The sequence below is a fragment of the Rhea pennata genome, unplaced genomic scaffold (assembly GCF_028389875.1).
Source record: "Rhea pennata isolate bPtePen1 unplaced genomic scaffold, bPtePen1.pri scaffold_47, whole genome shotgun sequence".
NCBI lineage: Eukaryota > Metazoa > Chordata > Aves > Rheiformes > Rheidae > Rhea > Rhea pennata.
The window spans coordinates 422763-441987 of NW_026907686.1; the positions used below are offsets into that span (position 1 = coordinate 422763).

At 53.4% G+C, this 19225-nt stretch overlaps 1 long non-coding RNA gene and 1 pseudogene across 1 annotated transcript; both read left to right on the forward strand.

Moving 5' to 3' along the window:
* The window catches only part of LOC134154871 (DNA polymerase epsilon catalytic subunit A-like), a 266177-nt pseudogene that overhangs the window by 157930 nt on the left and 89022 nt on the right, over window positions 1-19225 (forward strand).
* On the forward strand, window positions 14640-18602 carry LOC134154865 (uncharacterized). Its single transcript, XR_009961378.1, has 2 exons — window positions 14640-14736; window positions 18153-18602. It is a non-coding gene; the product is annotated as an uncharacterized LOC134154865 (long non-coding RNA).

A 19225-nucleotide genomic window follows, 5' to 3' on the forward strand; every position in this document is an offset into this window, starting at 1 on the left:
GAGGGGGAACTACACATCCTAGGGGCCCACATGCCCGGGATGCCAGCATCTGGAGAGACTGGAGTGTGTGCGTTTGCGTGGGCATGTCAGTGCATGTAACTGCCAGCGCACATCAAGCCAGACTAGCTAGCAAGTAGGAAAAGAGGTTTGGGAGCAGGTTACCAGAGAGGCCTTAAGTCTGGGCTGGATACTGGAGAGCCCAGAGGGTCTGTGAGTTTGCTGCTGGAGGGACAAGGTGGTCCAAACCGGCTACTGGAGAAACTGTAGATCCTGGGGGTCTGCTACTGAAAGGGCCACAGGTCTGGAACAGGAAGGGAAGTTGCCCTTTATGTGACAGAGCTGTGGGAACGCATGGAGCTCTGCCTTGGGATGCATGATGAGAGTTGCTGGGTCAGGATTTAGGGGGCAGACCCACATGGGCGATGTGGTGGGTGTGATAGGTGCCGCAGAGGCAAGCATGGAACTCAGGATGGTGCAGCGCATAGAAGAGGGCTTTGCTCTGGGACACTCCCCAAGAGTTTAGGAGCCCCAGGTGCACCATGGCCAGAGCCACCACGCTGTGGGGTTGCTGCAGCCTAGTGGCACATCCTCGCATGACCCCATGACTGTTGAACAAATCTAGTCAGCAAAGGGGAAGTGACACCACAGACTCACAGGGTAGTCACCTAGATGCCATGGATTTCTCCACTGAATGACCTGTTCATGTACGTACTGTTGTCATCAACTGCACACTGATGTCTGTTGAACACACGTACTGTAGTCAACTGATCATCGGATTATCTCTTCCTGTGCCTGTTGTTATTGACTGCGGCCATACAGCTGTAGCATAAGGGTGGTCTGGTGTTGTTTGACTGAGTAACGAATTAAGCCCGAAAAGGATAAAGGAGTAAGCCATGTACCGCTGCGTGGACTCAGACTCGTTGCCAGCTAGCCTGCTGACCTGACAACCCGTCCATCAGTGGGGACAACCCTGAGGCCAGCTGTCAGGGAGGACATGAATCATCCCAGCACAGCTTGAGCATGATGAGAACATGGGGAAAACTGTTACTGGAGCGTAACATCTGTCATATGCATAGAACCACTTATCTCTGATAAACTCCTGTACTTGACACACAATTACTCTCAAGCTCAGTGTGACTAATCCTGGAACCTGAAAGACTCCCGAATGCCCCTCCATTGGTGCATCACAGCCATGTGCCTCCTGCTGGCCTAGTAGGTACTGAGGTTGAAGTGACCTCACAAGCACAAACAGCAGCCATGGGCCTGGCACTGACCTACCAGAGCCACAGGCACAAGCGACCTCACTGCCTGCATCAAAGCCATGTGAAAGCTCCCAGTCCATCAGGGACCGAGGCAGAAGTGGCTTTACGAGCGTTAACCGCATCAGTATGTCTGTGCTGGCCAGTGAGGGGCTGAGGCAGAAAGGACCCCACAAGAACAAACAGCAGCAAGGTGCCAGCTCCTGGTCTAGCACGTCTTGAGACACAATGATCTCAGCATCATCACCAAAGCCACGTGCATGCGGCTGCTCTCTCAGGTTCTCAGGCACAACATCCTCACCAAGACAGCCAGCAGTGATGTGCCTGATGCTGGCCTACCAGGTATGGATTGAAAAGGGGCCTCACATTAAGCCCTGAAGCCGTGTCCTTGCAGCTGCCCTATCAGCTACTGAGTCACCATTGACCTAACAAAATGTCAGCAGCAGCAGTGTGCCTGCTACTGGCCTATCCCACACCGAGGCACCACTGAGCTCACACTAAGCCTCGAAGTCATGTGCCTGCTGTTGGCCAATCATGGACTGAGGCAGAAGCACCTCACAATCTGCACAAACAGCAGGTAGGTGCCTCCTCCTGGCCCGTGAGGTGCTGAGGCAGAAGTCACCTCACAGTCAGCACCAAAGCCAGGTGCCAGCAGCTCACCTATCAGGTACTGAGGATAAAGGGACCACACAAGCACCCATCCTCCCCATGAGCCTGCTGCTGACCTATCAGGTACTCAGGCAGGAAGGACCTCAAAGTCCACACTGAAGCTATTGATCAGTTTCTTGCTTATTTGGAGAACACAAAGAGGTGAAATCACAGGAACCTGCACCAACCAAGAGCCTGCTGATGGTCGATCAACCCCAGAGAACAAAGTGACCTCACAAGCAGAATCCAAGGAACTTCTGCTGACCTGTTGTTAACATAGTCCCAAGTGACTTTACAGGCACACATATCATACATGTGCCTTTAACTGACCTATCAGGCACACCAGGGGAAAAAAGTCACTCTCAGCATCCAAGCCATGTTCAGCCTGGCAGCTTTCATGGCCTGCCACCTTCTGCTGGTGTATGAAGTACTCCGGGAAGTCAGACATGCTAGAATGGCCAGATGCGACTGTATGTCTTAAACTCTTTATTTGTACTTCAGAGATAACAGTGGGACATCTGTGCTCCCACGTCTCCTGGGAACCGACTGCTTATAGCTGTGTGTCTTGGGTGGCATGTCTTTCACCACTTCTCCCCAGGTGTGGAAGGTGAGTAGCCCACTGATTGCTCTCATGTGAGACAAGTGAGGCTTTCCCCCACCTGCAGCCATATGGCTGTTGCTGTCTCTCTTCAGAGAGAGCAGGAGAGGGGGGACAGAGAAGCTCCCACAAGCTGCCAGTAACAAACTCTCTCCAGACACAAGAGCCATGGGACAGGTCTATGCAGCAGGAGGGGACTAGCAGTTTCCCAGGGTTTGTTCTCAAGACAGGAAAAATCAACAGTAACTTAAAGACAACTGGTCATCCGTCAGAAACAGCCATGAGTCTGCCTGTCTGCACAGCTCTTTGGATTACTACATCAAAGCCACAGGCAGGACAGTTCCCAGAGCCATTCCCTTCAGGATGCAGGACACTCGCCACTTGCACACTCTCCAGGCACTGCTCTGCTCCTGCCTTCCCCTGGCTCCTCAGCCCAGACACACACGGAAGCTCTTGTGGTGACACCAGAAGGTGGCCAAAGCACTCTGGGCTCACAAGGCATGTGGAAAAACCTAAGCACAAGACCAGGGCCACAGCTGGCTCCTTGGGCAATGCTGCTGCTTTTGGAGGGAAGGAGGCTGCTCCCTGCAGGCACAGCAGGCTGCTGCCTCATCCCTGGACCCCATCATGCCATGAACAAATGAGGGGCATGCGTGAACACCGGGACAACGGTTAGGGGATTTGTTTTGTAACGCCGAAGTTACAGACTCAACTCAGAAATGCTTGGAGGTCCTGCAGGTCTCCTGAGCACAAAGCAACCTCTGTCCCTTTCCTTTCATTAGCTGGACAGGGAGGCTGTGTGAAGGGAGAAAGGGTGCAGAGGCTCTGAAACGAGGCTCCAGCAAGGAGACCACCCCAGACTGGAGCTCTGCTGAAATGCCAGCTGCCCTGGGGGCACAGGCTCTGGAGCAGGAGACCTGGCTCTGCACTTGGGTTCATGGGGCACTGGCTGATGCCTTAGCGCCATGTGCTGCCTGGCACTGGGCACATCTTCATCCCTTGCAGGGTGAGAAGCCCAAGCACTGTGAGACTTCCTCAGCTCACACACAGGAGGCTTTCAGGCACTTAGACACAGGCCTTCAAGACATGCTGCACTTCATGAGAAGAGTCTTTAATTCATCTTAATGGCCATTTTATAGCCCCATAGGAAAGAGGGGGCACAACAGCATTCGCTGAGCAGGCCAATAGTAATAGCATTTCTGATGTGAGGAAGCGGAAGTAGAGCAGAGGTACCAGGAGGTGAACTCACACCCTGTCACCCATGGAAGCCAGGTGCATTGAGGGGAGCCTTCGCATCCATATGTAGCCTCACCTCACTCACTTGCAGCTGCTTGCAGAGGGTCATGATCTTGGCAAACATGTTGACAGCTACAGGGATGCACCCTGGCATCCTCCCTCCATCCATGCGGGCACTAGAACTGAACCTGGAGCCTACATGAGTGGAGGAACCTAGAAAGAAAGAATTGGAGGGTTATCATCAGTTCTGCTGACCTAACATAGTCACAGCTGCCCAGGGCAAAAGTCTCCCCTCTGTACTTAACCGAACAATCATCAGAGCACAGACAGTCGGACCCTTGGAGACACTGGTCTCCTGGTTTGGGCAAAACTAAGACCTTTTTTTGGATGCTTGGTCTTGTCTGAGCTTTCCAGTTCCCAAAAGGCACTGACACACAGGAGGAAGTCCAGCACAAGGACACCAAAACGGTCAGGGGCTGAAGCATGGGGCAGATGAGGAGAGGCTGGAAGAGCTAGGTATGTTCAGCCCAGGCAAGAGAGGGCCCAGAGAGATTGTGACTCTCCACCCTTGGAGATATTCAGAACTTGACGGGACAGGACTGGAGCATCCTCACCCTCTGGGCCATGCCTTGATCAGGCTGCTGGACCCCCACCTCCACAGGTCCTCACTGCAGGCTCAATGCATTTGCTATTTTGAGACTGCATTCCCAAGGGACCAGTGGCTTTGGAGCTGCCACCCTGAGTGCTGACCAAAGACAGGCACCTCAAAGTCACCCATCACCCCAAGAGGCCTGACTTCCTCTGAGGTGGCACCCCGCTATCTGTAAGGGTCTGGGCAGGCACAAAGAGGAGAAATGGCTCTGACTCATTTGAGTAACTCCCCACCTCTCTGAAGGACTCGAATGGCTTAGTGCCTGCAATGGGAAGATGGAATGAGTGTCCAGATTCAACAGAAAGTCATTAAGGTATCAGCAAACAGTGAGCATCTCTGGGTCATATGGGGATGCTCCAAGGAGGGAACACGGTCACCAACAATCCCCACACCACATCCCCAGAAAGGACACCGTGATGGCACACTGGTCCCTGGGAGTGCAGTCAGGTCCTCACCTTGCAGTGCTCCCTTCTCCCAGCCTGGCAGGGCTCCCATAGCACTGCTCTCTCCAGACACCTCCTCCTGCACACAGCACCAACACACTGGGGTCTCCATCCCCACCACAGGGTACCCACCACACTGTGACACACTGCCTCCCGACATGCCTCACAGAAGGTGTGGGAGAGCCAAGCTTGTTTTTACCCATTTTTGGTGCAAGACACTGTCCTCTAAACCGTCACGAGGGGGCAGGCTGGAGGAAGGACCATTTCTCTTTCCTCTCTTACAAAGTATTTGACCATCAGGGCTCCCCTCATGGGCACCCTGACTTCTCAGCACTGCAGGGAGACTATCCCCTCAGGCCTCAGCAGGGATGAGATCAAAAACAAGAGTGGTCACACTGCAAAAGCTCTAGGACTCTTCCTCAAAAAAGGGGGGGCAACTCTAAAAGTGCTCAGGTAGAAAACACCAAGTGTCAAGGGCTTCAAGCACACAAGGTCCTCAACGCCTGCCTAAAAGATGGCAGCTTCCTTGGACGACAGCTGTGCTCACCACCACTCCCTTGGCTCCAGCAACTTGCAGCAATGCATCTAGAGCTAAGTGGGGCTCCTCACACCCATCCAAGGCTCAGGAGAAAACACAGCGCCTTGCCCATGTCAGCAGTGGCAGCACCTAACACCACCACACCTAGTACATTGCTGCCTGCATGTGGGCTGCTCTCTTGTGTCCCTGCTGCAGCACAGACAGCAGGATGATGGGAGAATTCAGAGACTGCAGCTGGGAGGAGGAGAGGTGCAGTCCTCGCAGGGCACTCTTGCTTGGCTCGCCTACTCAAAGGGACTCCTTGCCTAGGGAGATCTGGCACAGCAAGGGAGCAGCACCTTCCAGTTCATCTCCTAGGAACATACTTACCCGCATACTTACCCTCTCTCTGCAAAGCTTTCACTCCTCCAAGGAGCTTCCAGCACACTAACGCCCAGCCAGCAATGAGCAACACACATGGCCCTCTCCTCCCTGAGCAAACTCTGCTGCAAGGGAAAGCTCTCATGAAGAAAAGCAAGCGAGCAGAAAGGGAAAAAGCAGCCTTGGTTCACACTTCAGAGCAAGCAGAAACACTCCCTGCCCTTTAGGCAGCATCCTGCCTGCACATCCTGGCAAGAGCTGAGGAAACACAAGGCCTGAACCTCATCGCAGAGAAGGCAGCAGGCTCCCAGCATCCCTGCCTCACACCATCAAGGTACCTGGCTGCTGCAAGCCAAGCCACCTCCTCACCACACAGTGATCCTCATCCCCTCAGCCTAAGGCACTCCTCACAAAGAGCACTGCTCTCTCCAGACACCTCCTCCTCTGATCAGCACCAGGACACTGGGGTATCATCTGTGCCCACCACAAGGTACCCCACCACTCTGACACACCACATGCCCGCTCCTCACCTCACAGAGGGTTGCCACCCAACATGCAGCTATACATCAGGGATACACAGTGCACACAACCAGCCATGGCTGCAGCTAGGGGACCCTCAGGACACATCAACCCTCAGAGATATCATCCACATCTTGGAGAAAAAGCTCAGCAGCCCCCTCATGTTTTGATGGGGCAGAGTTTTCTGCAGCACACAGACAACAAAAATCAGACATTACCAATGTCACTGCTCGCACCTTCTCTTAATCCATTTAGCAGCATAAAAATTCTACCTGGACTCCCTCAGACACTGGTGCAGGGGTGCAAGTCTGTCCTGAGGAAAAAGCCCCAAGTCACACTCCAGGTCTGTGTTTACAGCGGTGAGGCTGACGCTGGCCCATCAGGGACTCAGGAAGAGATCACAGTCACCACCACAGCCACGTGCCTGACACAGGAGCTGGGGAAAGGCCTGCAAGTGATTCTGGGGAGCATTTCCTGACAGGAACATCGCACGGGAGCAGCAACCACGGGGTGAAGGCAGCAGGGCCTCACGGCCCAGGCAGAGGGAGAAGCCGCCCCACAGCGCAGGCACCTGGCTCCTTCCGCAGGGCAGAGCCATAGGCTGCGCTCCGATTGGCTGGTAGAGCCGTCAGTCAGGCCCAGCCCTGCCCCCTGCCCTTGCAGCCCCAGGACACTGCCATGGCAACGCTACGCCCCACCCCCCCATGTGATCCCCGTGGCAGCCCCGCCCCTCCCCTCCCCTCCCCTCCTGTCGCGGGAGTTTGCCATCTTGTGGGCGGCAGCACGGGGCACGGTGGGGCCTCAGGGAGGCCGGTGCCGGGTGCCCGGGCAGTGTGGGGCCCTGGGGCCCGGCCGCTGCCCCGCAGGGCTGGGCTCTGCTGCAGGGGCCCCACGGGGCTCCTTGCTGCCCTGCGCCCGGGGGCCGTGCCAGGAGTGGGGGGCAGCCCTGGGGCCTGTGCTGGTTCCAGCCCTGGTGCCAGTGTGGTGGCCCTGGTCATGGCCAGGGTGCTGGAGGCCACGGGCAGCGTGCTGCTGCCCCCAGGGCAGGGCAGGGCAGGGCCGTGTCCTCTCGCCCCTTCTGCCCCGGCCCCCTCCCCACAGCAGCCCTGGGGCTTGACAGCGCTTGTGCTGGGCCCATCAGGGCTGGGCCATGGCCAGGCAGGGGCTGCTCTCTGTGGGGCTGGGCTGGGCCCCGGGGGGGTCACTCCGAAGGGCTGAGGAGCCCCAGGAGCTCAGGAGCCTTGGGGCTCAGGGCAGCCCCATTCCCAGGGCCCAGCAGTCCTGGCTGCCACATTCTGCCCTGAACCAGGCAGCACCCTCAGGTAGGGCTCTTGTGGCAGCCCCCACACTGCGCAGTCACCCCACAGATCAGGGCCCACAGCCATTTTTGCAGTTAACAGTTTCTGTGCAACATGTCAGGAAGGAGCCCCTGCCGCCCTTACCCTTGGTGCAGAGCATAGGAGACTTGGGAATAAACAGCTGGAGTCCAAGCTCATAGTGTCAGTGCAGGAGGTCTCCGTCTGCCTTGCTCCCTTGCCCTCAGCTCACCTCTCGATGCAGGGAGGAAGGATGCTCTTCCTGTCTGGTAACCCAAAACTCCCCTCCAACATGACCCTGCTCCTCTGCCTGTTAGCGAGCAGTCCCAACATGCTCCCGCTGCCTCCTGTACCTGCTGCTTGCCATGAAGCAGCTCTGAAGGGCAGCAGTGGGGAGGGTGAGAGCAGTGCCCAGCAGCGCCTGGGCCTTGCAGGGAAGTGAGGACATCACCATGTCACCAGGGAGACCTTCTTGTGATGTGTCACATCCCACTGTGACCTCAGCTATTGTCATCTGGAGCTCAGTAGGTCATTCCCATGGAGACGGCACAGCGAGGGAGAGCACACTCACTTCCTGGAAAGTAGTCACCTCTCCTCACCCCAGTTAAGTTCCAAATATTTCTAATAAACCCTTCAGGAACATCTCCAGATGGTTCCAAAGGCTGTGAAATATTTAAAATGAGGCACTAGAGAGGTCATGTCTGTGCCCCTGCACCGACAGGTCTCTGCACTGGGCAGACCTCTGCAGGAAGCTGGGGCTTTGGGGTTGATTTGGAGGTTGACATCCTTCAAAGACAGGATCAGAGTCATATGACATCCACATGACAGCACAAAGTGTGACCAGGCACTGAGATGCTTTTAGTGAGCTTCATAACTGCTTTCCCCTGTGGGTTGCTTTGGTGAGCTTCAAAACTGATAGCTACTGTGGGTCACTCTCTTTGTAGAAGTAGGATGTAGAACAGTACAGGACAGGATGTAGTCTTCCTCCCTGAAGCACCAAAACAGATTTTTTAAAAACTGCTCAGCAAGCTTTCTTGGTCTGCAGCGCTTGAGATGGAGATGATACGCCACAAAAGAGCAAACGTGCCCTTAATACACACCATCCAGAGGACTTTGCCTGGGATGCTGGTCCTTGCCAGTCTCCAAGGCCATGGGGCAGACCAGGTAGTAAATATGAAGAAGTGTTCCCCCTTTTTCATGAATTTTGCCCAGCTTTCCTTCTGGCTGAGCCTGGGGAAAGCAGTTCTCATCTCTGGAACTCTGTTGGTCCTTAGGCTTTTCCACATCACCTTGGGGCAGTGCTTCTCCCCGGGTACAGCCCCTGACACCCTGCATAACCCCAGCACCCTGCCTATCTTGGGAGACTGTACAGCCCTGGCTCCCTGAATCCCCCACATTTTTGACCCTGGGCTTCTGAGGACATGCCCATGCAGTGCAGTGCTGCTTTCCAGGCTGTGGTGCAGAGCCCGAAAGGCAGTGCTGTGCCTCCGGACCTGCCTTTTGGCTCATTGAGGTGTTTGTGCAGTGACCAGCTCCCAGCTCTGCAGCTGCTGGAGTTTGAGAATGTCCCTACACCCAGCCTTCCTGATTGTCCTAGTTTTGCACTGTCCTTGGGCGACTCTTGCAGAAGGGAAGCTCCATCCCCCTTGAATACTGTCAGAGATGGGGCTTTCCAAGTCACTGCAAAAGGAAGGACTCCTTTACTTCCTTGGGTTGCTTGTTCAGCCCTTGGCACTGCCTAGCTGATGCTGTGAGCCCCAGCCCTGCACCCTTAGCTCTTTACCTTGTCTATTGTATGTCTGCTCAAAGACTCCTCTAGGCACCTGGGGCATGGGAAGTGTTGCTTTAGAGAGCTCACTTGAAGATGTTTCACGTTGTGTAGCTGAAGGCCTCATGGAGGCTAGTGTAGGACATGGCCATACCCCTTTATCCTCTCCTGCTGCTGCTGTGAGGGTCCAGGAAGGTGTGTGGGGAGAGCAATGGGTTTTGTGTGGGTGGGGTGGGTTTCCCTCCACGTGCCTGAGTTCTGCAGGAGTGGCTCAGAGTAACCAGGAAAAATCTCTTTTCTTTAGGGCCTCACATCAAGGCTTTTCCAGATGTTTGTACAGAAACACAGCCTGGTCCTAGAGGCCCAAGAGCAGCACAGCCCACATGGCCTGGGTCCTGTAGGAGCTGTGTTACTCTCTCTTCTTTTTCCACATGCTCCAATTAAATTGACGTTTTCTATCATCACCTTTACAGCACCCTAGCTGGACATTTTAAGTTTCCCTTTTTTCCATTTTTCCTCCTCTTACTCTTGATTCATAAAGATACTGAGCTGCTGATTTGCCCTTCAGGGAGTTTAAGGCTTATTCCATCTTCCGTAATCTGTCCCTTTAGCCAAGTGTTTAATTCTGTTTCTATCTACAGTTTCCTATCCGTCCTCTAGCGAGGCTGTCTCTTGTGGAAAGTGAACCTCATTGAAGGCAACTTAGTATAGTGTTGAGGAGTGTAATTATTTTAATGAAACTATGTCATATTTTGTTTTTATCTTTTTATCCTCTGTTTATGATTTTTGAAAAAAAAAAGTCCTTGTCCATTTGCAGCTAGTTTTCCAGGTAAAGCAGGAGGGAATTGGAACCTATGAGCTGTAACACTCAGTTGCAGACTTGAGTGGAATAAGGTTAGCTTTTACCAAGAGTGATGTCAGTCCCAGGTGGCTGAGGAGAGCACTAGCTATGTTGGGGACATGGGGAGGAAGATTGTCCTCCCAGGGTCTGACCTCCAGGACACTGCTTTTCCTAGATGTCCTGACTTCCCTAGGAGACACTCTGGATGGATCTCAACAGGAGACTGTTGCTGTCACTTCTTCTGAAAGCTCCAAAATAATAATCCTAAAAGAAACCCTCAAAACTAGGAATTCTTGTGTATTATTGAAGTCTCCATCTTTCAGCTATACTCTTGACACCTCTCCACTTAGACTACAGGACCTGAGGAAAATTATAGGGAGATGCTTTATCAGGGCATTATGCATCTTAATGAGCCCCACAGTACATGTGGTGCTGAGTTGATGGAACTCAGCTCCTGAGAGGAGACTGAAGAAAGAATTCCAGCAGTAGAAGTCAGAAGCAAAGCCCAAGTTTTATCAAGTGTTATTGGGTCCCACTGAGCACCATTATCCACAAAGACTCCCCAGGGGCTAATTAGAGCAGAAAATTGTACTCACAGATTACAGGCAGGCAAAGGAAATGTGCAGACAGCTCTGATTGCCAACCCTTGATATGTTTTATCAATCAAAATGCCCGAGCACAGGCACCGGACACTGAATCCCTAGGAAGGGAGATCCTTTCCCTCTCACGTTGCCCATGCCTGTTTCTGGGGCAGCGTGCAGGTGGGGGTGTGCAGTACCAAGTGCAGGACAACCACATGACTCCTCCCAGGCTCCCTGAGGTGCCAGGAGACAACGAGGCCCCAGTGTCTCCTGGTGGGGCTCAGTGTCAGAGAGAACAACCATAGCCAAGGAGACACAGACGTCAGTTCTGTAAGGGCCCTTCAGCCTTGCCAGGGCCCTTGGCCATTTCCAACTCAGGCTGTTCTGTGCTGTCTCCTACCTGTTCCTGTGTCCCTGGAGACTGTAGACACACAGTCTGCTTCCCCACCTTGCTCTCACTCCGGGTTCTCCCTTGCTGATGTTTTTCTGTCCTCGCTGGCTGTTCCTTGAAACACAGAGCCATGGGCTGATCACAGACTGTTTCTGGTGACCTTTTGCACCACAGCACTACCCTTAGAGTGGTATTTCTTCAGCCTACTGTCCAGTCTGGACTTTCCAGGCTGTAGTGTATGGCTCTGTGTAGTGTAGTGTATTCCCCTTCCATGCTGCTTCCACTACCAAGACCAGCTCCTGAGAACCCCAAATGGGTCACACTCGAGGTGAGTTGAGGAGGATAATAACTCCCCTTGTCTGGGTGGCCATGCTCGTCCTAATGCAGCCCCGTAGGCTTTTGGTCTTATTCTGAGGGAGGGAGCATGCACCAATGGCTCCTAGGGCATCCCTCGTAACACTCAGGCCTTCTCCTGGATGAAACCACTCCTCAGCTGGTCAGGTCCCAAACTATCCTGATGCACAGGGTTTTTGGTTTTTCCTAGGTGCAGCACTTGCCACTTCTCTTTGTAAGACTTGATGAGGTTTCTGCTGGCTGAATCCTTCCGTTCCTAATGTACCCCCCCCCCCCCAGACTGAGGCTGTCCTGTGGCACTGTTAATATGTGTATGTCACACACATATGGCTCCCCCTGACCTATGGTGCCTCCAACAAGACAACAAGATGTGCAATGCATTCTAGTGCTTGGACATCCTCTCAGCAGGGAGGTTTTCTGCTTCTCTTCAGCCTGTTTCTCTCTGGCTTCAACCTATAGCTGTTATGTCTCTTTATCCTGCCACACACCATTATGCAGAACCTATCTTTATCTTCCTGATGACCTCCTCATAAAGGGAGATCCTTGTTCTGGGGAGCCCAAAATTGGATGCAATATTGCACATTCTGTCTAAAAAGTTCCAAGGAGAAGGAGATAATCACTTCCCTTGACCTCCTGGCCATGCTCCTATTCATACAGCCCAGGCTGCTGTTGGCCTTCTCTGCTGCCTGGGCACACACCTGTCTCATACTTTGCCTTCTGTCTGCCCAAATCTGCAGGTCCTTTTCTGCAGAGCTACTCCATGGACACTCAGTCCCCAGCCTGTATCTCTGCAGGATTTTCTTCTGTCCCAAGTGCAGGGACATGGCCCTTGTCCTTGCTGGATTTCATGAGATTCCTGACCTGGCTTTCCTCCTGCCAATCTAGGGCCCTCTCAGTGGCAGCCCTCAAGCCTAAGACTGCTCCCCACTCAGGTTGGGGTCATCTACAAGCGTGCTGAAAGTTACCCTCTCCGGGTCATTCACGAAGGTTTAAAACAGGACAGGTTCCAGGGAGGAGCCTGTGTTACTCCATTACTCTTGAACTCTTCAGGAAGAGTACCGTCCTTTCACGAGTATCTTCTGAGCCTCATCATCCAATTATGTGGCCATTTGGTTGTCTACCCATTCAGACCATGAAATCCTATTTGGTGTGCTAGTCTGCTATGGGAGAAAGTGTCAGAAGCCTTCCTAAGCTCGAGTTAACTCACGTTCACTGCTCTCTGATGGTTCACCAATACAGTTCATTCAACATAGAAGGCCATGCAGTTGGGGAGGCATGATTTATCCTTGTAAAACTATATGGACTGTTCCCAGTCACCTTCTTCTCCTTCACGGATCAGAACTGTGATCAGAGAGGACTCACTCCATGACACTCGCCTGATCAGAGTGAGTCTGAACAGCCTGTACTTCCCCAGCTTGTCCCTGTGGCCTTTTTGGAAGATGGATAACACTGTATTTCTGCAATTTTGGGGACCTCCCTGAGTCTCCACACCTTTCCAAGATGATAGAAAGTGGCCTTGCAAGATAGCAGCCAGCTCTCTCAGCATTCTCAGCTGCAGCCTGTCCAATGCCATAGACTTGTGTTCTTGCAAAGAATTCCTGACTCAACTATCGAACACTCCTGGTCCTTCAGAGGTGCCTCCATTGGGAGCCCTCTACCAGTCTCCCCAGTAGGCCCAAGTCTGCTCTTCTGACTGCCAGAGTCTGGAGTCTGCTTCTCCTCTTTACAAGCCTGACACTGAATATCACATCCATGAAGAGTTCTTCCCTGCTGGAGGTTCCAAAGCAAGGAAAATGGCACCTTTGTTGGTATATCTGGCTTAGCTGTGGTAGGAGGTGGTCCTCCACACTCTCCAGAATCCCCCTGGATAGTTTGAACTCTGCTGCATTGTCATCCCAGTGAGAGTCAGTGAGATGAATATCTCCCCATGAGAATCAGGCTCTGTGATCCATAGGCTTCCTCAGGGTGCTTCAGAATGTAGCAGTTCTGTCACAGGTTGTGCATCTCTATGTCCAGCTCTTTATGTGCCGGTTTGTATGTATTTATGTATATTCGGAATGTGGAACCTCAGCTGTGGCACCAGGGCTGAGCACAGACTTGTCGCTGTGAAATGTGGTCCCAGAGCCAAGGACACTGTGTACGCAAAGGCCCCATTTTAGAGCAGAAGCATGCTGGTGTAGATGGCAACTGAGGATATAATGCTGACATGAGGCTCCCACTAAGAGAATAAATACTACAGTACTCAAGGCCAGAGACAGAGCTGGGTCATGCAGTAATGGCAGAACAGTTGTTTTGTAGCCAAGGTGACTGCAGTATCTTGGGGCCTGTGACAGAAGTGACCAGATCTCCAGGAAGGAGAAGGTGCCACTGAGAAAGTCCCTTGACCTGAACAGCCTGCAATGCAGTCACACTGTGGCTGTATCATTAGCACAGTCCCTGTTCATGTCTGTGGGAATCAGAAAAAGTTTGGAGACAGGAGAACAACTGGGTTCTGAGAGTGTAGGCCTAATTGTGGAGAGCTTTTTGTGATATGCTGTCCATCTTTGCAGCATGCTTGGCTGTAAATGGGATAGACTTTGTGTGAAGACGGTGATGGGAACCCACTCTCTGGGGATACGCAGGAAATCCAAGATGCCCTGGAGTGTTTGACAGCAACCACTCCAGAAAGGCATGGAGTTCCTGGAGGTCCTGTGCTGGACCTGCTGGAAACGTGGTGGTTGTGCTGCACACCCCATGCATCTGACATGGCCCTGAAGGCCTCTTGTCATTGCATTAAATCAAGTGTGAGCACTGAATCACAGGAGCTGTTTGCAATGTTGGGATCTGTATGTGTCCTGGCTTTGGAGTGAGTGGAGCTCTTGCAGTTGTTGGTAGCAAGTGTCATTGCAGATGGCCAAGGAGATTCTCCACTTGGCCCCTGTGGTAGGCGACACGGGGCGCTGTGGAAGATCACGGGATGTGACGTCCTGACGAGGCAGGGTTAAGACAGGAAAAGACAGTGCGAGCGCGTATATAAAGAATTATAACGACGCAATAAACGCCATTTGCCGCATCCTCCCTAGGGAGTCAGTGTGGTGTGGCCCAGGGGCGGGCGGGGTTGCGGGCTCCTGACCTCACCCTAACTGGGTATTGTTGCGACGGCAACAAAGTGGTGACCCCGACGTGATAGGGTGAGGGTGGTCGCCGGGGCGACGGGGGTGGCGCTAGACAGACGATGGAAGCAGTGATTAAGGTAATTCAAATGTGCGCGAAGGAATGGGGAACTTCTGTGAAGTCGAGCGCAATTTCGGCGTGTGTTGAACGCCTAATCCAGGAGGGTGCTGTGCAGCGTCCTGCTGACATTCTTATCTCATCAAATTGGCCTCGGTGCTCCGAGGTGTTAGCAGAGCGGACTATGTCCGGCCACTCGGGAAAAGACCTTAAGACTTGGGGTGTTGTGCTTACCCTGCTTCGCCGAGCGCGGGAGGAGCAGGAGGCTTGGCAGGCAGCACGGGGCTTGCTGTATGACTCACAGCCGCAGCTCACCCAAACGGGGGACCCCTCGAACTCGCCGGGGGTATCCAAATCGGTGACGCGAGCAGCTGACAACGCCGATGAGGACCATTTGTCCCCATTGGAGCCGCAAGTTCTGCCGGTGCAGCCCATGTCGGCTGCAGCGCCGCAAACGCGTAATCCTACACCTCCTAGTTATCCTTGGGAGGAGTTGCGAGCCGCCCATTACACTCCGGGCGAGGGAGGATTGCCTCCTGTCCGGGAAGAGCCTGAGAGTGAGGCAGACGCCTCGCTTCCATCGGCTCCCGTCGACAGGCGTCCGGTGGTGCCTGCCGACGACTGGTTACCGGGATGCTTGATTAGACAAATGTGGAGAGACACGGGGACAACGGGAGGAGAGGGAGATAGGACAGGAACTAACACAGACGCCTCGCGTCCATCGGCCCCCATCGACAGGCGTCCGGTGGTGCCTGCCGATGACTGGTTGCCGGGATGCTTGATTAAATCTAATTGGGGAGCCGAGGGAGCACCGGGGGGGGAGAGGAGCAGGACAGAAGCTGATGCAGACATGCAGAAATTAACGGAGCAGTTGCAGCGTATGCGCGGTCCATCAGCGGCTGCGCACTCGTCTGAGCGACAAGATGTGGGCACAACGAGGGCGGGGGGTGAAGGAGAATGGAAAGAACAACAGGACGTGGGGAGAGGTGGTAGTCAAGACAACCCAGACAGTCAAGGCCACTCAGAACTTAGCTCAGACTTGCGCAAGGTGCTCGAGGTGCTGCAACGATTGGAGGAAGAAGTTGGGAGGCAGAAACGTATAGTGCAGCAAGGGGGTGGGAAGCGAAGCAGTGACACAATCCAGCTGCCCAATTGGGACCTTGTTGCTAAAGATGTGTTGCTATCTGGTTTGGCCGTCCGCCCGGGAGCAGCGGTACAGATGTTCCCTGTGACTGTAACCGCAGCGGGGACGGAGTGGCGGCCTTGGGATGCTAAAGTGATTACACAATTGATTAAAACAAAGGCAGAACACGGCCTGAATCACCCGCTCACGCAGGCAATGCTTGATAACCTGTTGGGTGCAGGCCCGGCCACCCCGGCGGACTGTCGCCAATTAGCGCAGATGATTTTAACACCGACTGAGAATGTCCTGTGGAAAGAGCAGTGGGCGAGTAGGCTACATCAAACGTTGATACAGGCGACGCAAGATCCGCAGAGCCCCCTCAGGCACTCCACTTTGGGGCGCCTGAAAGGGTCTGATGCAGGGCTAACCGCCCAACAGCAAGCGGCCGGTCTACGGACTGCAGAATTGAACGCCACAGCGCGGGCAGCCCGTGAAGCATTCAATGATCTGCAGCGTTATGTGAAACCCCCCGAACCATGGACACAGGTGAAGCAAGGATTAACGGAAAATTTTGCCGATTTTTGCAACCGTTTGCAGGCCTCCCTAGAATCGGCAGCAACCTTGCCGGGGGAGGCCAAGAACGCAGTTATGCTGGAGTGTATTCGTCAGCAGGGCAATGAGCAGACTAAGAGCGCACTGCTCACGGCGCCAAAAGGAGCGTCGATAGGGGCAACCATAAAGCATGTCTTGGAGCATGCCCAGAATGTGCCGTCCGGAGTAACTTTTCCTCACAAATGCATAGTGCATTTGTGCCCCACTCTAGTGTGCTAGCGGCCATGATAACAAAGATGCGGACGGCTGCTCTGCGTATGTTCGGTACCGAACCCTCCACTCTCTGGCTCCCGTATAAAACCCAGTGCTGGGAGGAGCAATTATGCAACCAAAAAAAAAAAAAAAAAAAAAAAAAAAATAGTGCTAGCTTTAGAAGGATACCCTGGGAAGATACGATGTGGGCCAACGCTCCAAGGTTGGACTCACTTGCACATTATTCACCCAAGTACTGACGCGACCTCAACCAGGCCTGACAGTCTTTACAGATGCCTCGTCACAAACGGGCTGAGCGGTAGTAGTATGGCAAGACAAGGGTGAATGGCAGTCTGTTTCTGCCCAAGATACCGCTCAATCAGTACAATTTTTGGAGGCAAAAGCCGTGTGCCTGGCTCTCGACTTACCGTATGAGGGCCATGTAAACATTGTCACAGATTCTATGTTTTCTTTAAGCTCCTGGCCTCCATGGCCACGCCCGGCTGGGCGGGCACGGATATTGCCTGTATGCTTGAGAACCATCTACAGGATCGCGGAAGTACTGTGTCCATATTATATGTAAAGAGCCATTCCAATGTCCCTGGATACTACCAAAGGGGTAACACAGTGGCAGACCAAGCCGCGACGCGGGTGTACACCCTTCAGGACGCACGCGCACTCCATGACCACTTTCACATAGGTGCACGTGGACTAGCCAAATCGTGCAACATTTCCATCTCAGACGCAAGAGCAGTGGTAGCCACCTGCCCATACTGTCAACATAGTCCTTTGTGGGGGGCGGGAGTTAACCCTCGAGGTCTACAGCCTAACCAGATCTGGCAAACTGACTTTACCTGGCATGCGCCCTTCCAACCGCAAGCGTGGCTTGCCGTCACCATTGATACGGCCAGCACGTACCTTGTAGCTACCTGTCACCGTAAAGCAACCGCCAAAGCAGTACAATCTCATTGGGAAACAACAATCGCTGTCTTGGGACTTCCTGAGGTCATCAAAACAGACAATGGAGCCGCATTTGTTGCTCATAGTTCCCGGGAGTGGGCCAACAAATGGGGCATCCAATTAAAACAGGGAATTCCATATAACAGCCAAGGTCAGGCCATAGTCGAACGTACCCATCAAGTTCTGAAGCAACGCTTACGGGCGCTTGGGGAGGGGGACGGATTGGGCATAGGTGGGAAGCGTGTCCCCTTACCCCTCCAGGCCAACCTTTTAGCTCGCGCACTATTTGGCCTGAATCATTTTGTGCGTGGGGAAAATCGAAATGCTCCGGTCGACAAACATTGGGCCAAAGCAGCGGTGGAAGACGGCCCTCCAGTCAGGGTTCGAGATCCTGAGTCAGGGGTCTGGGAGGATGGTTGGACCTTTATAACAGGAGGAAGAGGATATGCGGCGATCCGCAAGGGAGAGGCAATATGCTGGGTACCAGCGCGGTGGATACGTCCTGATGTCCATCAATAATACTCACCTTAGTTCTCAAGTGTCTTTTGCAGGTTCCGTAAGGAGGAAATACGTTCTTGTGACCGGCTGATATCATGAGAGCAGCATCGCGGGAAAGAGAATGATGCCGAGTTCACAAGGATTGGGAGTTGCTATGCACGCTTAGCTTTGCTTTAGGGCTTTCACACTGGCTTGAGAATTACAAGGCTGCAGCCCGCTTACAGCACTGGCATCCCTGGCTTTGCCGCATGTGTACGCAGCTTGCGGCGTACAATTAATGAGTTACGGCGTCCTCACTCTGGGTATCAACGTCTCCTGATGATTCAAGAAACAACAACTGTATTGTAGCATGGAGAGGGGGACTTGTGGTAGGCGACACGGGGCGCTGCGGAAGATCACGGGATGTGACGTCCTGACGAGGCAGGGTTAAGACAGGAAAAGACAGTGCGAGCGCGTATATAAAGAATTATAACGACGCAATAAACGCCATTTGCCGCATCCTCCCTAGGGAGTCAGTGTGGTGTGGCCCAGGGGCGGGCGGGGTTGCGGGCTCCTGACCTCACCCTAACTCTGGGTATTGTTGCGACGGCAACAGGCCCCCAGCTCGTGCTCTGGAAGGATTTGTGCCTCATAGTTAGTCAGAGCAGGCAGGCAGACCCCGGCACATGTCTTGGATGACCTCTGTCTCTTCCAGTGCCACCAGGTGTTTGTGTGTGAACAGCTTTCTCCCATTCTATTTCACCTTTGATTCCAATGGGAGCTTCGAGAAGGAGATCCCATGCAGACACTTATTTTGTTTACCCCCAAACGTGGGCAAAGGGAATCCCACATCCTATGAGTTTGTGGATGCATGGGATGGAACGGAATGTCACTCCACCCCAGGGGCTTCTCAATGGGTGTTAGATGTATTGATGAACTCCTCTAAACAGGTCCCTGAAGCACAGGTAAATGAACTCCCTTCTTATCCCTGCATCTAGGTGTCCTGTCTTCCTATGAGATGGGAGCAGGGCCTTCTAGAGTGGGATGTTTCCACCTCTCTTAGGTAATCATCCTCTGATGAGACCAACTGCAATGCTGGACTCAGTCTCTCTCCACTCTTTTGGGAAGGACCATTGCTGATTATTTT